Source organism: Mauremys mutica, chromosome 1, assembly GCF_020497125.1.
Source record: "Mauremys mutica isolate MM-2020 ecotype Southern chromosome 1, ASM2049712v1, whole genome shotgun sequence".
Lineage (NCBI taxonomy): Eukaryota > Metazoa > Chordata > Testudines > Geoemydidae > Mauremys > Mauremys mutica.
Window position 1 is genome coordinate 181282597 of NC_059072.1, and position 22604 is coordinate 181305200.

Below are 22604 nucleotides of genomic sequence, written 5' to 3' on the forward strand. Positions count from 1 at the left end.
CTAGACTTGTGCAAGTAGCTTTTTATTTTTTGTTTTGCTTACTGGTTAAACCAAGAAATTGGGGAGAAGGGATGCTTTGGGTCAAACAACCATTGTGTTTGACCAAACAGGAAGTGTTTCATTTCTGAGGCTTTTCTACCTTTCTATAAAATAAACGGAAGTAAAATTCATAGATTCCAAGGTCAGAAGGGGACCATTGTGATAGTCTGACCTCCTGAATAGCACAACTTATTCAAAATAATTCCTAGAGCATATTGTAGCATGGTGCTGGTGCAAAAGCACCTAATTACCCCTGCTCAGCCAGCTCCAATCAAGGGAAATAGATTGGGGCTGGTGAAATAGACCTGATGCCTGGCCTGGGGATTGGCTCCACCTGTGGGCTTGACAAGCCAGCAGTTATAAGGGCTGGGAGCCAGAAGAAAAGCCAGCTAGGGAAAGGTCAGACTCCCAGCTGTGGGCTGACTGCAGGAAAAGAGGGAACTAACCCTGTAAGCCTTGTATATAGCTCAACACTGGTGGTGGGAGAACCATGTATGTGTAAATAAAGCTGCAGGTGCTGCATAACTGAAAGCCTCTCTGCACTTTATTGGGACAGCCAGCGGGCTCTGGAAGAGGGGCCGGCAGAGAACCTGTTACACCTATATTGTAGAAAAACATCCAACATTGATTTGAAAGTCATCAGTGATGGAGCATCCACCACAACCCTTGGTAAATTGTTCCAGTTGTTAATTGCTCACTATTAAAAATGTACGTCTTATTTCCAGTCTGAATTTGTCGTGTTAAATCTCTGGTAGATTGAAGAGCCCATTATTAAATATTTGTCCCCCATGTAAATACTTATAGACTGTAAACAAGTTACCCCTTAATTTTCTCTTTGTTAAACTAAATGGATTGAGCTTCTCTATAAGGTATGTTTTCTAATCCTTTAATCATTCTTGTGTCTCTTCTCTGAATCCTTTCCAAATTATCAACTTCCTTCTTAAATTGGACAAAGTATTTCAGCAGCAGTCACACCAGTGCCAAATACAGTATTAAAATAACCTCTCTACTCCTACTAGCAGCTCCTCTTTTTATATATCAGCCCTTTTGGCCACAGTGTCACATTGGGAGTTTATGGTCAGCACCCCCAATTTTTTTTCAGGTACAGTCTCCCATCCTGTAAGTATGGCCTACATTCTTTTTTCCTAGATGTATATATTTACATGTATGTGTATTCAAACATATTTCTTTGCACCCAGTTTACCAAACAATCCAGATCATTCTGTATCAATTACCTGTCTTCCCCATTATTTACCACTTTCCCAATTTTGGTGTCATTATCAGTGATGATTTTGTGTTCTTCTTGATCATTATAACAATGTTAAATACTGTTGGGCCAAGAACCAGTTGGCCATCTTTTAATCCATTTAATGTGTGACATTTATATATGTCTAGAATTTTTAATCAAAATGTCATGTGGTACCAAATCAAATGCCTTACAGAAGTCTAAGTATATGACATCAGAACAATTGCCTTTGTCAACTAAACTTATAAATAAAAAATAGCACGTTAGTTTGACAGGATCTGTTTTCCATAAAATAGACTGATATTAATAAAATGAAGACTTTCAAACTGAAAAATGGAAACTTTTCATTTAAAAAATGTTAGACTTTTTTTGTGTGTGGACAAACAATTTGACACAAATTCATGAAATGTTTTGGTTGATCCAAATTTGCATTTTTTGGCAACCCCCACCCCCCCGTCTCTTAAAAATTTCATCCTATTGTTGACATCTCATCCACGCCACAAAATCTGACCGTTCAACAAATCCAGGATAAAAGCATGTATTGTTTTTCAGATTACTGCAAACAATGATGTATCTGAAGAATACAAGACATGGCACAATGACTTCATATTGCTAGGAGAAATCCAGCTAAATCTTATTTTGCTGTCTTAACTTTTTTGTTTTAAAATCTTCCATTTAGAGTGCAGAATTTAAGTTTGGAACTCTTATACCATGGCTTGTTTGCTTTCCCAAACCCATCTGTTTACTTTAAGTATATTTTATTCTTCAAGGGTGAATTTCCCTTATTTAGCTGCTAGACACAAATATAGGCTGAGCACATCCCAGTTTGTGCCTACATAAGTTTTTTCCCTTTGTAAAACTGAAGTGCAAAAGTTCTCTTTACAATCTGTGTGAAAATTTCATAGCTCAATCTCATAATGCCCGTGACAAATGAAGAGTGAGGAAAATCAGTAAATCAATTTCCCAAAAGTGTAGTATACGTAGGTTTCCTTTAACCTATCATGATGAACTGCTGAGAAATGAAAATTTGCTGCTGCGACCTTGACCTATAGTGACTTCACTAGACAAAATGATCTATTTGACATATGACAATCTATTATGCTACTAAATCTGTTCCAGGCCACTGAAAAGTTCAGTATTTTAGAGCAAATGCAGCATAAATTCTATACTACTGCAATATGTGCAGGTGGATGTTTTTTGCTAATATTAAAACTTAATCTCCACTGATTGAGAGTGAACTACAATCTGTTAACAAAGAACATTAAAAACTACAGAACCCTTTTCAGTTTTACACCATTGTTTATTGGGAAAATGAATGGATTTTTTTGTTTTGTATTTGAAATGGATTCTTGTGTTAATTTTCAATACATTATTTCCTGTGAATTCAATACATTATTTCCTAAAGTCAAGTTTCTTCCACCCTTATTCATGCTGAGAATACTCCTGAGAATCTCACTGAATAAAGTTGGACTGTTCCTGGATAGAGGTACTACTCGGTGTGAGTAAGGGTGGCAGAATCTAGTCCTAAATTTGTATAGAAGAGCTGACATACAGAAATTGTTATGTTACTAAAGCAGCAATACATTGAAACAAAAACCAAGACTTGATATAGCAGGGGTGACTAGAAGAGAGAGAACTCTATTTCCCAAGGGGAGGGAAGCTGATTCCAGTAGCGTGGCACACTACAGTATGTTGCTTGTATATCTTGTGGCAGAAGAAGCCAGTGTTTCAAAACAATGCATGCAGAAAAACCCAATACTCTAGCTCAGAGGTCCCCAAAGTGTGGGGCATGCCTCACTAGGAGGGGAGTGGAGGACCATCCAGGGGGTCAGAGCGGGCTCCAAGCCAGTCCCCATGGGAATGGGGATGGAGCGCCACTCACCCCCTATCCAACCCCAGCTCTGCTCTAGTCCTGTCCCCAGATGCATTCCCAGTTCCTCCTGGCCCCATCCCTAGCCTGGGCCCAGCTCTGCACCCAGCCAGTAGCCTGGCTTTCAACCCACACTGTGGCCCAGCTGAGGCTCTGTTCCTGACCCCGTGCCAGCCCCTAACCCTGGCCGCTGGCCGCATCTCCGTTCCTGACTCAGGGCCGAGGCTGGAGGAAAGGCTGGGAGTGGAGCTGCATCTGTCTGTGGGCCTGGCTGTCAGCTCCCACTGCAGACTGTCTGTGGCTCCACTCCCACCCCCAGCCTCAGTCCCTGGCTGTGGCCTCGCTCCCAGCTAAGTTGCCAACTTTCTATTTGCAGAAAACGGACACCTTTGCCCTGCCCTTTGCCCCCACCTCTTTTCTGAGGCTATGCCCCTGCTCACTCCATCCCCCTCCCTCCATTGTTCGCTCTCCCTCACCCTCACTCAATTGCTTATTTTCACAGGGCTGGAGCAGGGGGTTAGAGTATGGGGGGGTGAAGGCTCCACCTGTGGTGTGGGCTCTGGGGTGGGGATGAGGGATTTGTGGTACAGGATCTAGGCTCGGGCAGGAGATTGGGGTGTGGGAGGGGGTATGGGTTCTGGGCTGCAGGATGCTGGCTCTGGGATGGGGCCAGAAATGAGGGGTTCAGAGTGCAGGAGAGGGATCCAGGCTGGGGCGAGGGGGGTGAGGGTGTATGGGCTCTGGGGCGAGGCCAGTGTTTGGGGTGCAGGATGGGGCTCTAGGCTAGGGTTGGGGTGCAGGAGGGTATGTGGGCTCCGGGCAGCACTTGTCTCCGGTGGCTTCCAGGGAGCTGCCATCATCTCTGTCTGGCTCCTAAGCGGAGGTGCAACCATGTGGCTTTCCACACTGCCCACACCTGCTGGCACTGACCCCTCAGCTACCATTGGCTGTGGTTCCTGGCCGATGGGAGCAGCTGAACTGGCACTTGAGGCGGAGGCAGTATGCAGAGCCCCCATGGCCGTCCCTCCACCTAGGAGCCAGATGGAGATGCCAGCAGCTTCTCGAGAGTCACGCGGAGCCGGGTAGGAAGCCTGCCTGCACCACCAACTGGACTTTTAACAGCCCGATCAGCAGTGGTCCCCCCCCTGCAGCTGTGGCCCTCTCCTGGCCCCAACTGGTGGGTCAAGGATAGAGGTAAGGGGGCTATAGCTGGGGGTGGGTTTGGAGCCAGGAGTAGGTTTGCCAGGTGTCCTGTTTTCAACCGGAATGCCCAGTCAAAAAGGGACCCTGGCGCCTCAAAAGTTTGGGGACCATTGCCTAGCTAATGTACAGACTCCTGGCTGACTAAAGAGAGAGGAAACTGAAAATGAAAGGAGCTTGGAAAATTCAGGGTCTGAGTTTCACGATCGTATTTGCATTGAGAATCATTCATATGAGGAAGCACTGTTCAATGTAAATAAATGTTGCATGCGTAGGCCCTGAATGAATAAGGGTTTGGTAAAACATAATTGCTCACATATGACTTAACTGAACTGCATACTATCAAAGAGAATAATTCTAGGATGCAAAATATATTGAGATTTTTTTTAAAAAGTTACCAAATAGATTGATGATGATGAGCAAACATAGCCAAGCATATTAATAAAGCTAGAGTATATTTGTCTGCCATTGTGTAAGTTTTGTAAGATTCCTTTCTAATTCTTCACAGTCTGCTTTGGACTTAAGTATGTTGAGTAATTTGGTATTGTGGGCAAATTTTGCCACCTCTCTTTTTACCCTCTTTTTCCAGATCATTTATTAATAAGTTGAATTGCACAGGTCACAGTAAAGATCCTATTCTTTTTTAAGTGCTTGCTCATGTCGATTCCAAGTAGGTGTGCGTATGCTACATGCATAGTCATTGGAAGGTTTTTCCCCTAGCGGTACCCGTTGGGTCGGCTGTGGAGCCCCCTGGAGTTGCGCCTTCATGGAGGTGTGTGTATATATAGGTCCTTGCCAAACCACCACCTCTTCAGTTCCTTCTTACCACCAGTGATGGTTGTTGGAGCAGCTCTCTTCTCTTGCTATGGCTAGTCAGACCCTCATGGTCTTTCACTTGTATCTGTAAATAGTTAAACTTAGGATTAGTTAGCAGGGGCATCTGCTGTATGCATTCCCACCTTTTCCTCTTGTACACAAGATCCTGCTGAAGGCCCAAAGAGAGGGAGCATCAATGATCTTGATACCACCAACATGGCCATGTCAACACTGGTTCACCATGCTTCTAGACCTGTTTGCGGACACACCTAAAGCACAGCCCCGGTACCGTATTTGATTATGCAGGACCATGGCCACCTCCAGCATCCCAATCTAGAGTTTCTCAACCTCACATCATGGTAACTCTGTGACTAAAGCCTTTGGAGATCACATGCTCAGACCCTGTTAGGGAGGTTCTCTTTGGCAGTAGGAAAACATCCATCTGAGCCACTTATTTGGCTAAGTGGAAGAGATTCTCGATTTGGTCACTGCAAAAGGACACTCTACCTTTACAGTCATTGATTTCCCTTCATCCTGGAGTATTTGGTGCACCCGAAACAGCAAGGCCTGGCGATGTTATCAATAAAGGTGCACCTGGCTGCTATCTTGGCTTTCCATCCCGGTTCAGCTGGACAGTCAGTATTCATATGGTTGGCTGCTTCCTCAAAGGACTAGATTGACTGACTGTATCCTCAAGTAAGACAGCCAATCCCCGCATGGGATCTCAGCTTGCTGCTCTCGAGGGTGCTGGGCCCTCCCATTGAGCCCCTAGTGACATGCTCTCTTCTCTACCTTTACCAGAAACTGGCATTCCTGTTCGCTATAACTTCAGCCAAGAGAGTGTCTGATCTTAAAGCCTTGATGTCTGAGCCCCCTTATACTGTTTTGTATAGGGACAAGGTACAGTTGCGGCCACACCCAGCTTTCCTCCCATAGGCAATTTCGCAATTCCATGCGAGTCGGGACATATTTCTTCTGGTGTTCTTCCCTAAACTGCAGGCTAGTAACTGGGAATGGTTTACTCCATGGATGTCAGATGAGTGTTAGCCTTTTACATTGAGTGGACAAAGCTGTTTAGAACATCAACACAACTCCTTATAGCAATTGCTGAGCAAATGAAAGGGCTTTCGATGTTGTCCCAAAGGATCTTTTCATGGATCATGGCCTGTATCAGGACATGCTATGTCCTAGCAAAGATACCTGCCTCAGCACTAACAGTGCACTCCACAAGAGTGCAGGCCACCTTCGCAGTGTTTCTGGCACAGGTCTCCATTCAAGACAGCTGCAGGGCAGCGACGTGTCGTCAGTTCACACCTTTGCATTGAACTATGCCATTACACAGCAGGCCAGAGACGATGCTGCATTTGGAAGAGCATTGCTGCGGTCTGCAACCTGCTGAACTCTGACTCTTCCTCCTAGGAGATGCTTGGGAGTCACCTACTTCAGTTCATACCTGTAAATTGTTCACTTCTATCCTCTCCTCCTTACTAGGATATAAAATATTCCCTTTAATAAATCCTCTCCTAAGGGATGTCTCTGCCTGAACCGTGTTCCTCTGCATCCATTGGCTTTCCCGCAGCCCTTAGTTGAAAACTCTATAACCTTTTTAATGTTACATGCCAGCAATCTAGTTCTGTTTTTGTTTAGGTGGACCCCATCCTTCTTGAATAGAATCTTCCTTTTCCAAAAGGTTCACCAGCTCCTAATAATATTGCTGGAGTTCCTTCTTGTTTCCGGTTGCTTTTAGAAGCCTCTAGGCTCTTTCTTTGCAATGAAGAGGTTGGAGACTTACAGAAGCAGCGTAGAAAAAAGAAGATATAAAATGTGAAGAGGAAACAGGGAGCAGGCCTCAAGGGCTGGATCCCTCAATGACATTAATGTAGACAGATAGCAATAAGTGAATTATGTCTTGGAGAAAGGAGGTAGGCAGGCTGTTTCTCCAGATGGGCAGTGATAGGTGATTGGGCTGCATATCCATGGGGGAAGGCATCAAAGAACCTAGAAATAGGAAATCATCATCAGCTGTAAGATTGGGGCCTTAGGCTCTCATTTTGCAATGAAGTCTGCATGGTCATTGTGGCCCATCCACACAAAGCTTGTTACAGGAACAGCCTTAAGGTCAGATTCTGGAAACTTCACTCAAACAACATTTGCACAAGTGCTACTGAACATAAGTGAGATCAGTTAATGTTCACAGGCCTGTCTCTTGGAAAGAAAAGGAAATCCTTTAAAATCTATAATACGTGGTTGAGAAAAGCATTTGAAAAAAGAACTGAGAAAAACAAACTTAGGCCTGGTCCACACTAGGACGTTAATTCGAATTTAGCAGCGTTAATTCGAATTAACCATGCACCCGTCCACACCAGGAAGCCATTTAATTTGACCTAGAGGGCTCTTTAGTTCGAATTCGGTACTCCACCCCAACGAGGGGAGTAGCGCTAAATTCGACATGGCTATGTCGAATTAGGCTAGGTGTGGATGCAAATCGAACTTACTAGCTCCGGGAGCTATCCCACACTGCACCACTCTGCTGACACTCTGGACAGCAGTCCGAGCTTGGATGCTCTGACCAGCCACACAGGAAAAGTTCCGGGAAAATTTGAATTCCTTTTCCTGTCTGGACAGTTAGAATCTCATTTCGTGGTTGGACATCGGGGCGAGCTCAGCAGCACCGGCAGTGATGCAGAGCTCTCCAGCAGAGGAGTTCATGTAATCTCTGAATAGAAAGAGGGACCCAGCATAGACTGACCGGGAAGTCTTGGATCTGATCGGTGCGTGGGGCGAGGAGTCTGTGCTTTCGGAGCTGCGCTCCAAAAAACGGAATGCAAAGACCTACGGGAAGGTCTCCAAAGCCATGAGAGACAGAGGATACAGGCGGGATGCAACGCATCGCTGCGTGAAAATCAAGGACCCCAGACAAGGCTACCAAAAAATCAAAGCGGCAAACGGACGCTACGGAGACTGCCACCACTGCCCCACCAGTGACCGTGGACTCTGACGATGGGACAGTGTCGACGGCCAGTTCCTCGGCGATGTTTGCGGACGGGGAAGATGAGGAAGGGTTTGTGGACAACAAGGCAGGCAACAGCGCTTACAACGCTGGTTTCCCCGACAGCCAGGATCTCTTCATCACCATCACGGAGATCCCCTACCAACCGTCCCCGGCCATTAACCCGGACCCTGAATCAGGGGAAGGAGCAGTCGGTAAGTGCTTTAACCATGTTAACTTTTATTCTTAATATAACAGGAATCTGAAGTATGTGAAAAGGAGGTCTCTCTATATATGGGGATAGAACAGAAATCCTCCTGGGAGATCTCCACGAAGCTCTCCTGGAGGTAATCGAAAAGCCTCCGCAGGAGGCTCCTGGGGAGAGCTGCCTTATTGGGTGCTCCGTGGTAGCACAGTTTTCCGCGCGAGGCTTTCATGAGCTACTCAGGGAGCATTGCCTCCCCGAGCACGGCTGCATAGGGCCCTGGTTTGTGCTGGCTTTCACGCAGCATGCGCTCTCTATCTCCTTCAGTGACCGTCCTCAGGGTGATCTCGCTCGGAGACTCCTGCATCTAATTAGGGGAATTACTGTAATGTTACGCCTGGTCCAAAGTATTTGTAAAAAATCTCCGGACAGACGGCATAGCAGAGACTCAGCACGCTGCTGCGTGACGAGCGTAACGGAAAGCCAAAGATTCAAATGGACGCTCATGGAGGGAGGGGTGACTGAGGACGCAAGGTATCCCACAGTTCCTGCTGTCTCCGAAAAGCATTTGCATTCTTGGCTGAGCTCCAAATGCTTCTAGGGTCAAAAACAGTGTCCGCGGTGGGTCAGGGCATAGCTAGGCAATTTATGCAGCCCCCCACCCACCCCCAGAAGTGAAAGGGAAAACAATCCTCTCTTGACTCTTTTACATGTCACCCTATCTTTACTGAATGCTGCAGATAGACGCGATGGTGCAGCACTCAACACCAACATCCTTGCTACCCCCACGCTATGGATGGCTGATGGTACAAAATGATGGAAATCCATCCTCATCATCAGCCTATTGGCACATGGGGCAGTGCAAAAGGACTGGTAACCATGCCGACTAGCATCGGTAAGGTCAATCAAGGGCGCCTGGTCCTAATTTTTCGTGGTAGATGGTACAGTATGGCTGATAACCATCGTCATCATAGCAACAGGGGGCTGAGCTTCATCAGCCCCCACCCTTCATGTGTAAAGAAAAGATTCAATTGCCCCTGGACTAGCAGCAGGATGCTGGGCTCCTCTCCTCCACACTCCTTAATGTCCTATCTGGACTATCATAGCAACTGGAGGCTGCCTTCCACTCATTTCTCACTAACAAGTCACTGTGTCTTATTCCTGCATTCTTTATTACTTCATCACACAAGTGGGGGGACAATGCTATGGTAGCCCAGGAAAGCTGGGGGAAGAATGGAATGAACAGGTGGGGTTGTTGCAGGAGCACCCCCTGTGAATAGCATACAGCTCATAATCTATGCAGGATCTGACACAGAGCAGCTGTTCTCTCTGGTTCTCTGATACAGTGGTTCTCTAGTACACTTGCCCATATTCTAGGGAGGACTGATTCTATTTTTAGATACCAAAAAGGAGGGATTGACTCAGGGAGTCATTCCCAATTTTGGCTTTTGCGCCCCTGGCTAAGAGCAGCCAGGGGCACTTATGACAGCAGTAAATGGTGCAGTGCAAAAGGACTGGTAACCATGCCCATCTTATTACCAATTTATGGTATGGTAGATGGTACAATATGGCTGGTAACCATCTCTGCTGTCATGCAAAAGCAAAAGCATGCTGCTGTGTAGCGCTGCTGGACCGCCTCTGTCAGCGGCATCTAGTACACATACGGTGACAGGCACAAAAGGCAAAACAGGCACCATGGTTTCCACGCTGTGGCATCTGCCAGGGCAATCCAGGGAAAACGGGCTTGAAATGATTGTCTGCTGTTGCTTTCCCGGAGGAAGGGATGACTGACGACTTTTACCCAGAACCACCCGCGAAAATGGTTTTTGCCCCATCAGGCACTGGGATCTCAACCCAGAATTCACAGAGACAAACTAGACTGTGTTCATTGTTCGCAAAAATTTATCTTTGCAAGGAATTCACTCCCTTTTTCCCATCACACAGCTTCGACTGTCTCCAGACCCGCCACAGCATCCCCCTCACAGAGGCTGGCAAAGATTAGGCGGCGAAAGAAAAAGACAGGGGATGAGATGTTCGCTGAACTTATGGGGTGCTCCCGAGACGAGGCGGAGCAGCAGAGCCAGTGGAGGGAGACCCTCTCTCTGTACCAGCGCTCACACAGCGAAGGGGAGGAGAGGTGGCATGAGGAAGACAAGCAGGCGACTCAAACGCTGCTTGGACTAATGAGGGAGCAAACGGACATGCTCCTGCGCCTTGTGCATGTTCTGCAGGACCTCAGGCAGGAGGACAGAGCCCCCCTGCAGTGTATCTGCAACCGCCCTCCCCTGCCACAAAGTCCCATACCCTCCTCACCCAAAATAACCAGAAGGAGGGGCGCCAGAGGCCGTGTAAACTGTCACTGCACTCCAGCAGAGTGCTCAAGTACCCAAAAGCTCTCATACCCTAAATTTTGAGAAGTCCTTTCCTTCCCGCCTCACCCAAGCCCCCATCCCAGTTTCATCCCCTAACTGTCTAGTTGATAATAAAAAATACTTTTCTGTTAATTACTGTTTCCGTCATGTTCTTTTAGAGGAGACTGTGTTTGAAGGGGGGGAAGGGGGTTGGTAATTTGACAGGACAATCACCTTTACCAGGGTACAGACACGGGGGCAGGATCAGCAGCAGGTCACACACACACTGCAGTCAGTACGCACCCTGGTCGGTATGGGAGGTGGTTTGCAGGTTCTGTGTGGGTGGGGGGGTACGTGACTTTGTAGCGGGGGAGGGGGGTTACAGACCTCATGCAACGGTCCCTGTCCTGGACCACAGAGCCACGCAGCAGAGGAATCTGTATCCGTCCTCCCCCGCCAAAAGGCCACATAGCCCCCGCACACAGAGTCCCAAAAAGGAGAGATGGCAGGCTCCGTTGAAACATCCAGTCCGGCACTGCAGACCGCTCTGGGAGCAGGAGCCTGTCATTCCTCGAGTTTACAGGCGGTCTTTACATCACTGCACACCCTACCCAGCACAGTCCGTGTCCCAGTTTCAACCCTGTAACGCAAAGTCATCAATAAAGAAACCTTTGTAAAGTTACAGTGGAACATGTATTTTATTTTTAAACGTGTGTTGGAAGTTGGGGAAGCGGGGTGGGCGGGGTATGTAACTGCAGATGCTAGTCAACAGTCACTTGGTAAAGAAACAGGGGCAGGTTCAGCTTCTCTGTAAAGAAACTGAACAGTCACAGGTCACGCTGCTCGCTGTTACTTGAAGAGTTCCTTGTCGCTGTGCAAGGCGCCTGCACAGAGCTTCACGAGCCAGGGCATTAGCGGGTAGGCTGGGTCCCCGACGATCACTATAGGCATCTGCACATCCCCAAGACTTATTTTGTGGTCCGGGAAGAAACTACCTTCCTGCAGGCGTCTAAACAGACCACAGTTCCTGAAAACACGCACGTCATGAACTTTGCCTGGCCACCCGACGTTGATGTTGGTAAAACGTCCCCCATGGTCCACCAGTGCTCGCAGCACCATTGAAAAGTAGCCCTATTTCTCAGCAGCTGACTGTGGAAGAGGTGGACGATAAGGTGCGAGGAGTTGACAACGGCCATAACTGCAGCGGGATCCGTGCTCAAAGTGCTGTGGCCCCCGCGCTGTCACTGAGCAGAAAAGTGCACGAACAGATTGCCCGCAGGCGCTTTCAGGGTGGGAGGAAGGGCGTGACTGACGGTTCAATGATGACAGTTACCCAAAACCACCCTCGACACATTTTTCCCCCCAGCATGCATTGGGGGGAAATCCCAGAATTCCAATGGGCAGCGGGGAGTGCGGGAACTGTGGGATAGCTTCCCACAGTGCACCGCTTCCAAAGTCGACGCTGGCCCCGTTACTGTGGACTCGCACAGTCGAACTAGTGTATTTAGTGTGGATACACAACTTCAACTTCATAAGGTCAATTCCACAAATTCGAATTAAGTTGATTCGAAATAGTCTTGTAGTGTAGACATACCCTTAGATAATAACTCTAAGGTCTAAATTATAAGAGGCGCTGAGCATTCTATATTTATTATATTATTAATTCCTGAGTCTCCCACTACAGCAAGAGAGACACGATAATTCCCTACTCTACCCTCTTTAGTTCTTCCTTGCTCTCTAGTGCTGAAGAATAAAATATATTCTTTTTTTTCAGTGACTTTTATGACACAACGTAAGTAATGTAAAATAAAAATACACTGATATTATTGATTTTTTTGTACAGTTGTCACTTGTCAGTGTGAGAACCAAGCTCCACTCTAAGCTGATGATCTGATCAATGTGATACACCCGTAAGTAATTTTAAACGTCAATTATATTTATTAGTATCCAAATCTTAACAGCCATGAACTAAAAAAAAAACCATCCTGGTTTTGCAAACCCAAGCCCACCTCTGTTATATACAGAAGGCATCATTTGGTTTCAATTTATCATATGCTTAGAAGCTGGACCTTCTTCCACCGGCAAATGCTCCCCTCTCTCCAGCATCAAGCCAATAATTAGTTGAAAAATAAGCATGCTATATACAATATATCCTGTATGTGATTATACATAACTTTATTGCAAGAGGCATTAAATAAATCCCACGCATCTTTAAATGACTGATTCATTTAAAAGAGCCACATTTTAAACTACATCCACAAATTTTGTGCACAAATCTATTTGTACACACACAAGTGTATGTGTATATGATGACCCCTCCAAAACTCTTTTAGTTGTGCAAATTAGCGCACGTACGAAATTTGCCTGCATAATTTTAGAGGTGTATTTGAATATTTGGCTCTCACTGTCTAAACACTGGGTTGAGATTTTCAAATCAGTCTAGGTTAGACACTTGGCTTCCATTAATTTCAATGGAGTATATATCTAAAAATCCTTGACTGCTTTGAAAATTCAGCTTTGATTTTTAGCTAAACAATAGCTGGCTGGGATTGGATAAGGTTTTGAAAGAGCTAGAACATAGGGATGCCACTGTAAATCAAACTGTAGCAATCACTAGTAGCTTGATCCTGTAACCTGTATGCAAGGCATTTGACCCATTATCTTCAGTGAGAGTGAAGTAGTGCAGGGGGTAAGACTAGATGATCCTAATGGTCCCTTCTGACCTTAAAGTCTATAAGTCCTGATTCATGCAGTCCTATCTAAACATGAAATGTTCTTGAATATTTTACCATTATAACATTTCACATAGTGCAAATTCTAATTTATATAGACTAATCACATAACATTAATTCTATAATAATGTGATTTAGTTTTTGACTAATGTAATATTATGATTTCTTTTTAAAATGTCCCTACACATTGTGGATTTAAATATTTATCATGTGACTGTGCTCTTCTGGGTTTTTTTTGTTTTGTTTTTGTTTTGTTAATTGGGTCAAATGTTGCTTTCCTTAGTTAATAATCACAGAAGTGGAGGAGTGGAAAAGACCGCAACAGGTTATCTAGTTCAGTTCCCTGCACTCAAGGCAGGACTATGTAATAACTAGACCATTCCTGACAGATGTGTTTCTAACCTGTTCTTAAAAATCTCCAATGACAGAGATTCTACAACATCCCTAGGAAATTTTGTTCCAGTGCTTAACTACCCTGAGAGGAAGTTTTTCCTAATGTCCAACCAGAACCTCCCTTGCTGCAATTTAAGCCTTGTCCTATCCTCCAGATGTTAATGAGAACAAGTTTTCACCCTCCTTCTTGTAAAAACTTTTATGTACTTGAAAACTGTTATCATCCCTCCCTCCCACCTTAGTCTTCTCCTCTTCTGACTAAACAAACTCATTTTTTTCAATCTTTCCTCATAAGTCATGTTTTCTACACCTTCAATAATTTTTGTTGCTCTCCTCTGGATTTTTTCCAATTTGTCCAATTTGTTTTAATTCATTCCAAACAATTTTAACTGAAAATATTACATTGAAAGTCTTTATAGTTAACTTTGTAGTATTGAATAATCATTATTTAAAAAAAAAGTTATTTCAATTTTTCCCTTTTTAAGTAAAACATGTCCATTTCTGGTTACTCAATAGATGGAGCAGACAGCAAGCTGGAGTTTAATTACTTTACTTTCAGTCATTTTGTTTTAAACCTTCTCATTGTCTCATTCCATCTTTTTCTGGTAATAAATTCAATGAGTGGAGATAGGCAAATGAAAATAACAAGGCCTGTCCCTACACATGAACTAATGTTCATGTTCCAAGTTTTATTCCAACTATTCCTAAGGCAGGTCTTACAAAGGAAGGTGTGCAGCTTTCTTTGTTTACACATTTTTTTTCCCAAGAAGATGTCTTTATCACACAGACAAAATGAAATTTACTGTCAGGACAAATGTATCAGTTGTAATGCAGGATATATAGAATACATCAGAATATCAATAAACATTTTTATAGCAATATGTGGGACTAGTAAACACCATTTGTGTACTAAAGAGAGATCATGGTTTCCCTCAGTTACAAGGAAAGATATATAATTTAGTTTCTAATAACTTTCCTTACATCCACTTTCTTGATTTTATAATCAGAACTAGTTATGCCATGCACAGGTCATTTTGGCCTTGATTCAGTAAAGTTCTTCAAGCATATCACTTTGGTGCCTTAATACCTGAACCTACAAATAGTACTGATGTGAATAACCTTACTCATGCAAGTTAGTTCTATTGACTACAATAAAATTGCTCACATGAACTAAGCTGCTCATGGGCATGTTTGCAGGAGCTAGTTCTTAGTAACTGATAATCAATTCTGGGTTATTGGGCGGATTTAAGCATGATGGCTATAAGACTATCCATTACCTTCTTTAAGTTATATCCCTATCCATTTGGTATAGTTACAAATATACAGTCAACTAGCCAGTTAATTCTTGGTTTGTTTCTAATTACTTTTCAGACTTGTGACCAAAAAAGGGCAAAACTACACTTTGAAACCTCTTTCACTGTTCTATAAATTTTTTTAAATAATGGAAAGTTCCAATTCTAGTAGCACCACAGAAGAATACAATTCAGACAGCTGCCCTATGTTACCAAGCAACAAACCTGGCATAAAGAGTGAGCGTGTTTTTCAGACGAGTTCATAGACTCAAAGACCAGAAGTGACCCTCATGCTCATCTAGTCTGACCTCCTACACATTGCAGGCCATAGAACCTCACCCACCCACTCCTGCAATAAACCTCTAACCTCTGGCTGAGTTACTGAAGTCCTCAGATCGGGATTTAAAGACTTCAAATTACAGAGAATCCACCATTTACACTAGTTTAAACCTGCAAGTGACCCATGCCCCATCTACAGAGGAAGGCAACCCCTGTCAGGGTCTGTGCCAGTCCGACCGGAGGGAAAAATTCCTTCCCAACTCCAAATATGGTGATCAGTTAGACCCTGATCAGATCTCAGAGTGCTCCTCATTTAGTGTCCCATCACCAGCCACTGGAGATATTTGCTGCTAGCAGTTCAAGATCGGCTACATGCCAGTCTCATCATACCATCCTGGCCATAAATTTATCAAGCTCAGTCTTGAAGTTAGTTAGGTTTTTTGACCCCCTGCTCCCTTTGGAAGGCTGTTCCAGAATTTCACTCCTCTAACAGTTAGAAACCTTCATCTAATTGCAAGCCTAAGCTTGTTCATGGCCAGTTTATGTGCATATGTTCTTATGTCCACATTGGTGCTTAACTAAATAACTCCTCTCCCTCTCTGGTATTTATCCCTCTGATGTATTTATAAAGAGCAATCATATTTTCAGTCAGTCTTTGGTTAGGCTAAACAAGCCAAGCCCCTTGAATCTCATCTCATAAGGTAGGTTTTCCATTCCTTGCGTCACCTAGTAGCCTTTCTCTGCATCTGTTCCAGTCTGAATTTATCTTTCTTAAACATGGGAGACCAGAAGTGTGCACACAGTATTCCAGGTGAGGTCTCACTGGTGCCTTGAATAATGGTACTAACACTTTCTTGTCTCTACAGGAAACACCTCACTTGATGCATCCTAGGACTGCATTAGCCCTTTTCATGGCCATATCACATTGACGGCTCACAGCCATCCGGTGATCAAACAATACACTCAGGCCTCTTCTACTCTGGCTCTTCCAACTGATATGCCCCAGCTTATAGTAAAAAATGTTGTTAGTCCCTAAGTGCATGGATTTTGCACTACTAAATTTAATCTGATATCTATTACTCCAGTTTTCAAGGTCATCCAGATCTTCTTGGATGATATTCCGGTTCTCTTCCATATTTGCAATACTGCTGAATTTTTTGTCATCTGCAAATTTTATTAGCACTCTCCCTCTTTCTGTCCAAGGTCATGAATGAAAATGTTAAATGAGATTGGTCCCAAGACTAACCCACTAGTAACCTCTCTCTAGCCTGACATTTCACCTTTCATCATGACCCGTCGTAGTCTCTGCTTTAACCAGTTCCTCATGCAACTTTCAATTCTCATATTAATCTCCATCTTCTCCAATATAACTAATATTTTCCCATGTAGAACTGTTTCAAATGCCTTCCTGAAATCCAGGTAGATTAGATTTGTAGATCTACTGCCTTTTTCCCTTCTCTAAAAAATCAGTTATCTTCTCAAAGAAGGAGATCAGGTTGTTGTGGCATAATCTACATTTTGTAAAACCATGTTGTATTTCATCCCAATTATTGTTTTCTTCTATATCCTTATCTACTTTTCTCTTTTAAAATGTGTTTTCTTAAAAATAGGAACCATATTAGCAATTCTCCAGTCATAGCGTACAACCCCACCAAGTTTACAGATTCATTAAAAATACTTACTATTGGGATTGCCATTTTCTTTAATATTCTTGGATGGAGATTACATATATTTTTATAAATTTATATGGCTATAGGACCTTTTACTATTGTTTTTAATTTCCTGTAAGGTCCAACTCTGCTTCACTTTTGGCAGTACTCACCTTATCCCTACACTTTATGACCTTCAAGAGGTAGTTTTCCTTGATGATCCATCTCATCTTCCATTGCTTGTAAGCTTTTTGCTTTCTCTTTATCAGTTGTTCGAGTTGCTTGGTCTGCAACACATCCCTACAATTTTTTTTCCATTGCTTGGGATGCTGGCTTTAGGCAGTTTTTGCAATATTGACTTAAAGTAATTCCCAGCCTCTTCCACATTCATATCCTTGATTTTTTTTTTAGTCCAGTCCACTTTCCTAACTAATTCCCCTTTTTTTAAAAAATTGCTCTTTTGAAATAAAGGACACTAGTTGCAGATCTAATTTTGTTTATCCTTCCATTTAGTTTAAACTGAATTAGCTCATGATCACTTGAACCAAGGTTGTCCCTTGCAACCAGCTCTCCTATGAGGTCCTCATTACTCACCAAATCTAAAATGGCATCACCTCTTGTTTGTTCAGTGACTATGTGGTGAATAAATCTGTCAGCTGTCACATCCAGGAAAATCTGGGCCCTACTCTTATTAGTAGCACCGGTACTCCAGTCTATATCTGGGAAATTAATCTCCAATTATCTCACAATTCCCAGTAGTATTTATTTCATTAAAAACACTGAAGAAATCTCTGTCCATACCCAGATGGGATCCTGGGTCTCTGTAGCATACCTCAAGCACTATCCTACTGGAACCTCTATTAGCTTTCTTCCCCAAAGTGATTTTGACCCAAACAGACTCTGTCTTATCCATTTCATCACTTCTAAAATCTTTGGAGTTTATCTCATCATTAATAAGCTACTCCACCACTTTTAGCTTTATTTCTGTCTTTCCTGAACAGCACCTACCCTTGAATGCCTATACTCCAGTCATGACTACTATTCCACCATGGTTATCTCTATAATATCGGGTTTCACTTCCTGCCCTTGTAGTCCCAGTTTCTCCATTTTGTTACCCAGACTCCTTGTATTGGTGTAGAAATAGCTTAGTTGTTTCTGCTTGGCTTTGCCCCCATTCCTCACCTGATTGGGTATAGTCATTCTACTGCCAGTATCACCTACCTAACTGTTAGTGCTGACACCAAAGAAGCTATTTTCCTCTTAATGTCCATTCTTCCACCCACTGCCATTCCTTTCTCCATTGTTGTATCCTTTCTTACCTGATTTTCCTCCCACTCAATGTTAGAATCAGGCATGGAGGTTACATGAGAATCACCCACTAGTTAGGACTCTGCTTCTTTCACAGCACACAAACACACACACAAACTCACTGAATCACTGCCCCTAAAGAAAGGGGGTTGCCTTCTCCTCCAACAGACCTCCAACTCAAGGTCCCATTGTTTTTATATTTTCAAAACAAAACATTTTCCTTTATTGAATCTCAATGACATCACTACAAAATTTTCCCTCAACTTAATTAAACTAAAAAAAATTAAAAGTTTGAAATCAGAAATAAATAATGTTTTGGGTCAAATTAAATATTTTGGATTGCCAGTAAACTGAAAAAATCCATTCTTTTACCAACTTTCCTTGAGACCTACATACTACAGGAAACTGGCTTCTGCAGGTTTGGTTACCTGTCTGCTGTAAAAGTTAGTCTACCATGGCCCTGACCCAATGCCCATTGAAGTTAATGGAAGTTTTTCTATTGACATCAGTGTACATTGCATCAGGCCCCATATGTTTTACAAATCTCTGTAGGTGTGTAATGTGGAGATTTATGCCAAGGGTTTAAAAAATGGGTGCCTAAAGTTAGTCTCCTAGATCCATATTTAGGTACCTAAATATGTGATCCAATTTTCAGAAGTGCTGAGTCCTGAGCAGCTCCCCCTGACTTCAGTGCTCAGCACTTTTTGAAAGAAGACCATTTATTTAGACCTTTTACATCTTTATTTAGGCACTTATCTTTTAGAAACCTTGGCCTGTGGCTATTTAACTATTTGAACACAATTATTGTTGTTTTATAGGTTAAGATTTAAAAGAAAGCCAGGGGAAGCTGTTGTAAAGTACATTGTTTCTTATGGTTCTTTATTTGCAAAATCAGAAATGATAAATAATGAAAAAGGTAATGTTAAAAAGAAATGAACTGAGTTCACTGACAGCAAAATGTAACACTTCTACAGGACCTTACATTTGGGGAGTTGGATAGTGCCTCATAAACATTAGTTAAGCCTGGCAACACACTTAATAAGTAAGTAATTATAACTTTTCCCATGGATTAACAGGACACAGAGAGGTTACTTCCACCAGAAACCCGAAGAATTGGCAGCAAACTGGACACAGCACCTAGGAATGTGACTCAGACTCTTGGTCTAAACACTAGATAAACCTGCCTCTCATACTGAAATCTCTTGTACACAGGTGAACTGCTTTGTGAGCAATTTGTCTCAATGACAGCAAAAATATATCTTGATAATTCTCTTTTTGTCAAGTACATGTTAATGAACAAAAATTGCAAAATTAAATATCTTTTTATGACACTTTAAATTATTTGAACTCAGCTATATTCTGAAAGTGTCATTTGCTACTAAATGGAATTAATATCACAAAGAAATGTATTCCCACCCCCATACTGAAAACTCTGTGAATATGTACTTGTGGAACACACAGCAGACAAATTCATATTATCCAAATCCTATTGATAAATAAATAGTTATTGAAAATCTCTCACTCAGTTTTATACCTAACGTATCTTCATCTGTGAAGTCCTCAGATGTTTTCTGCATTAATTACTTTCTACATAGGTGTCATATACCATATGCAGATCCTCAAATGTTTTTCACTTATGTGTTAAAGACACCTAACAATCTGAGAAGGAAAAATAACTCTGAAGAGAAAAATATTTAAAGAGATTTGGAGCCTATGGGGCAAGGTGTATCTCAATGAAGAATCTAAACTGGCATACGGGTCAGTTGCCAAATGTAGATAACTGAATATAGAGTACTGTGAAACTAGAAATGGACTGTCGGAATTAGATTCTAGGAGAAGAAAAATGTATTTTCTTTGTGAAGCACACTCATAAATTGAGCAGTAAGGAAATGAGGAATCAAATTATGTCTATTCATTTAAAGTACTCTCAAAAACATTTTTTTTAGATTACTGTCCAACAAGAATAAAAGATCTCAATTTATATACACAGTAGAGATCTACTAAATAAAATACTTATTGATTTCTGCCAGGTGTAGTAATTTTATGGCTTCATTCAAACATTTTGGAATATGTTCCTGTGTAAGACAGTCAAGGCAGGTTATATATTATGACTAGTAGAGGCAGCCAATTTGGCTTTGTGAGGGACTGCTTGGAGATTTGAAGGTATAGGAAATGGAGAAATGGGGAAGTAAACTTTACAAGTATATAGAGTCAATTAAGGCTTCTAGGGAAGAGATAAGGGTAGCAAAAATCAGAATGAATTAAAGCTGAACATAACTGTAAAGAGCTTGAAAGGGTCTTTTATAAATATGTCGGGGGGGGGGGGAAACTTGAGATAGTAGCTCCATTAATAAATGAGGAAGGAACTCAAATAAATGATTATTCTAAAGTGGCTAACCTACCAAATTGCTTTTTAAATTGATCTTTAAGAAGAAAGAGAAAAGGAATATGAGCAATTATGAAGCAATGAAGAACTTGTCACCATAACTGCTGATAAAAAGCAGATAATGGAATACCTGGAAAAACTGGGTATAGGTCATAGAAACCAGCAGTTCCAGATTATATGTCCCAAAGTGTTAAAAGCATTAGATATCAGATATACTAAATCACTAACATAACAGGTACCAGCAAATTGGTAGTGCAAAAGGTTTTAAAAGTTTGCTATCACAAGAGTTCTTGAAGAATAAAGAATCAAGCGGAATCCTGGCAATAATCAACCAGTAAATTTTACTTTATTCCCTTGTGAAAATGGAACAGATATGATAAAAGTGGTAAGTAGCTAGAGGAGAATGGAATTGTGAGCAATGAAAAGAATAAATGTATAAATAAATAATTGGGCTAGACAAACTTGATGGCTTTTGTTGTTGTTGATCAAATGTAAATAGCAACTGAAGGGAGTTCAAGGATAATATGTCTAGAACTCAGCCAAGTTTTTTTTTTTTCAGAGTCTTATTTGAAAAAAAATAGTGCAATTGGCATAGAGCACTGTCAAAAGGACTGTAAACAAAAGCATGGTATGGAGTTCGAGTTGTGGTGGTTTTTTTTCCCACTGAGTTTCTCTAAGCAGGATTGGTGTTAAGTCCAGTTTTATTTAGTATCTTTATTAATAATCTGGAGGAAGTAGTATACATCACAAACACTGCAGACAATACTAAATTTGAATGTCTTGGAAACATTAGAGATGACTGAGAACCAATAATCAGAGGGACAAACTGCAGAAACATTCTGCGTGGACAGGAAATAACATGAAATTGACTGGAAATATATATGTTACTTCCGTTAGAGCAGAAATTCAATGGGAGGCAACGCTTATAGTTTGTTCAGAGAACTATAGTAGACTGTGGTAAGCAAATGATTCATAGTGGAATATAACAGCAGAAAAGCTGATGTGTAGATTGGGTTAGGAAGGGATTTTTTCCCTGTACATTTTTTTGACAAGACTTAAAGTTCATTGATATTTTTCTTAGTTTATTATTATTATTATTTTGTTGGGGGGGAAAAGTAGGTTTGTTTGTTTTTTCAACAAAAATCCCAAAAGTGTTTTAAAACAATCCCCCACATTTGCATTTTATCATTGCCATTTTCTGTCAAAAAAAAATGGAAAATTTCAATCAGCTTTGCTGATATAGTGTTTACGTTGCATACACTATACAGAAAGCAATATATTAAGAATGAAGGAGGTGATGGTTCTTTTTGAATGGTCCACCTCAAACAGTGACTACAGCTGTGGATAACTAATACCAGAAAGAGACTTACAAACTGGAGGGAACTAAGGATAGGGCAAACCTAAATGTTTAAGGGGATGCCTGAACTGAGTGAAATCTGAGAGAGGACATATAGGGCAATAACCTCCTCCATGCTTTTCTTGGCTGCCCACTGAGTAAGTTGATTCTGGCTTTGCTCAGCAGCATGCAACTGTGAAGGAAAAGCTGCAGTGCAGGTTAGGGTCAACTTTCTCAGAAGACTGCAAATAGAATGGAGAAAAGACACATCCGATTTTAAGAAACTCTCCTTTGTCTTAACACAGCACTGTCTTTCTTTAACTATTATGGTTTGTACCACAGTAACATCCTTGAGCCGGGAAAGTCATTCAGTAGGCAGTGTTATTCAGCCAATAGGCCACTCTTTAATCCCCAATTGCCAAAGCCTTCAAAGTGACTTTAGGGAGAGGTTTGTAGAATTAAACCCTTGCAGGGCCCCTTCCTTTCCTTAGATATGTAAAGATCACCACCAGC

General features: G+C 42.3%; 1 long non-coding RNA gene across 1 annotated transcript; it reads left to right on the plus strand.

The window, feature by feature from the left end:
• The first annotated feature begins 620 nt into the window (after nt 1–620).
• LOC123361795 lies at nt 621–19584 on the plus strand. Its single transcript, XR_006576231.1, has 3 exons — nt 621–708; nt 12560–12626; nt 19446–19584. It is a non-coding gene; the product is annotated as an uncharacterized LOC123361795 (long non-coding RNA).
• The last annotated feature ends 3020 nt before the right edge of the window (nt 19585–22604 follow it).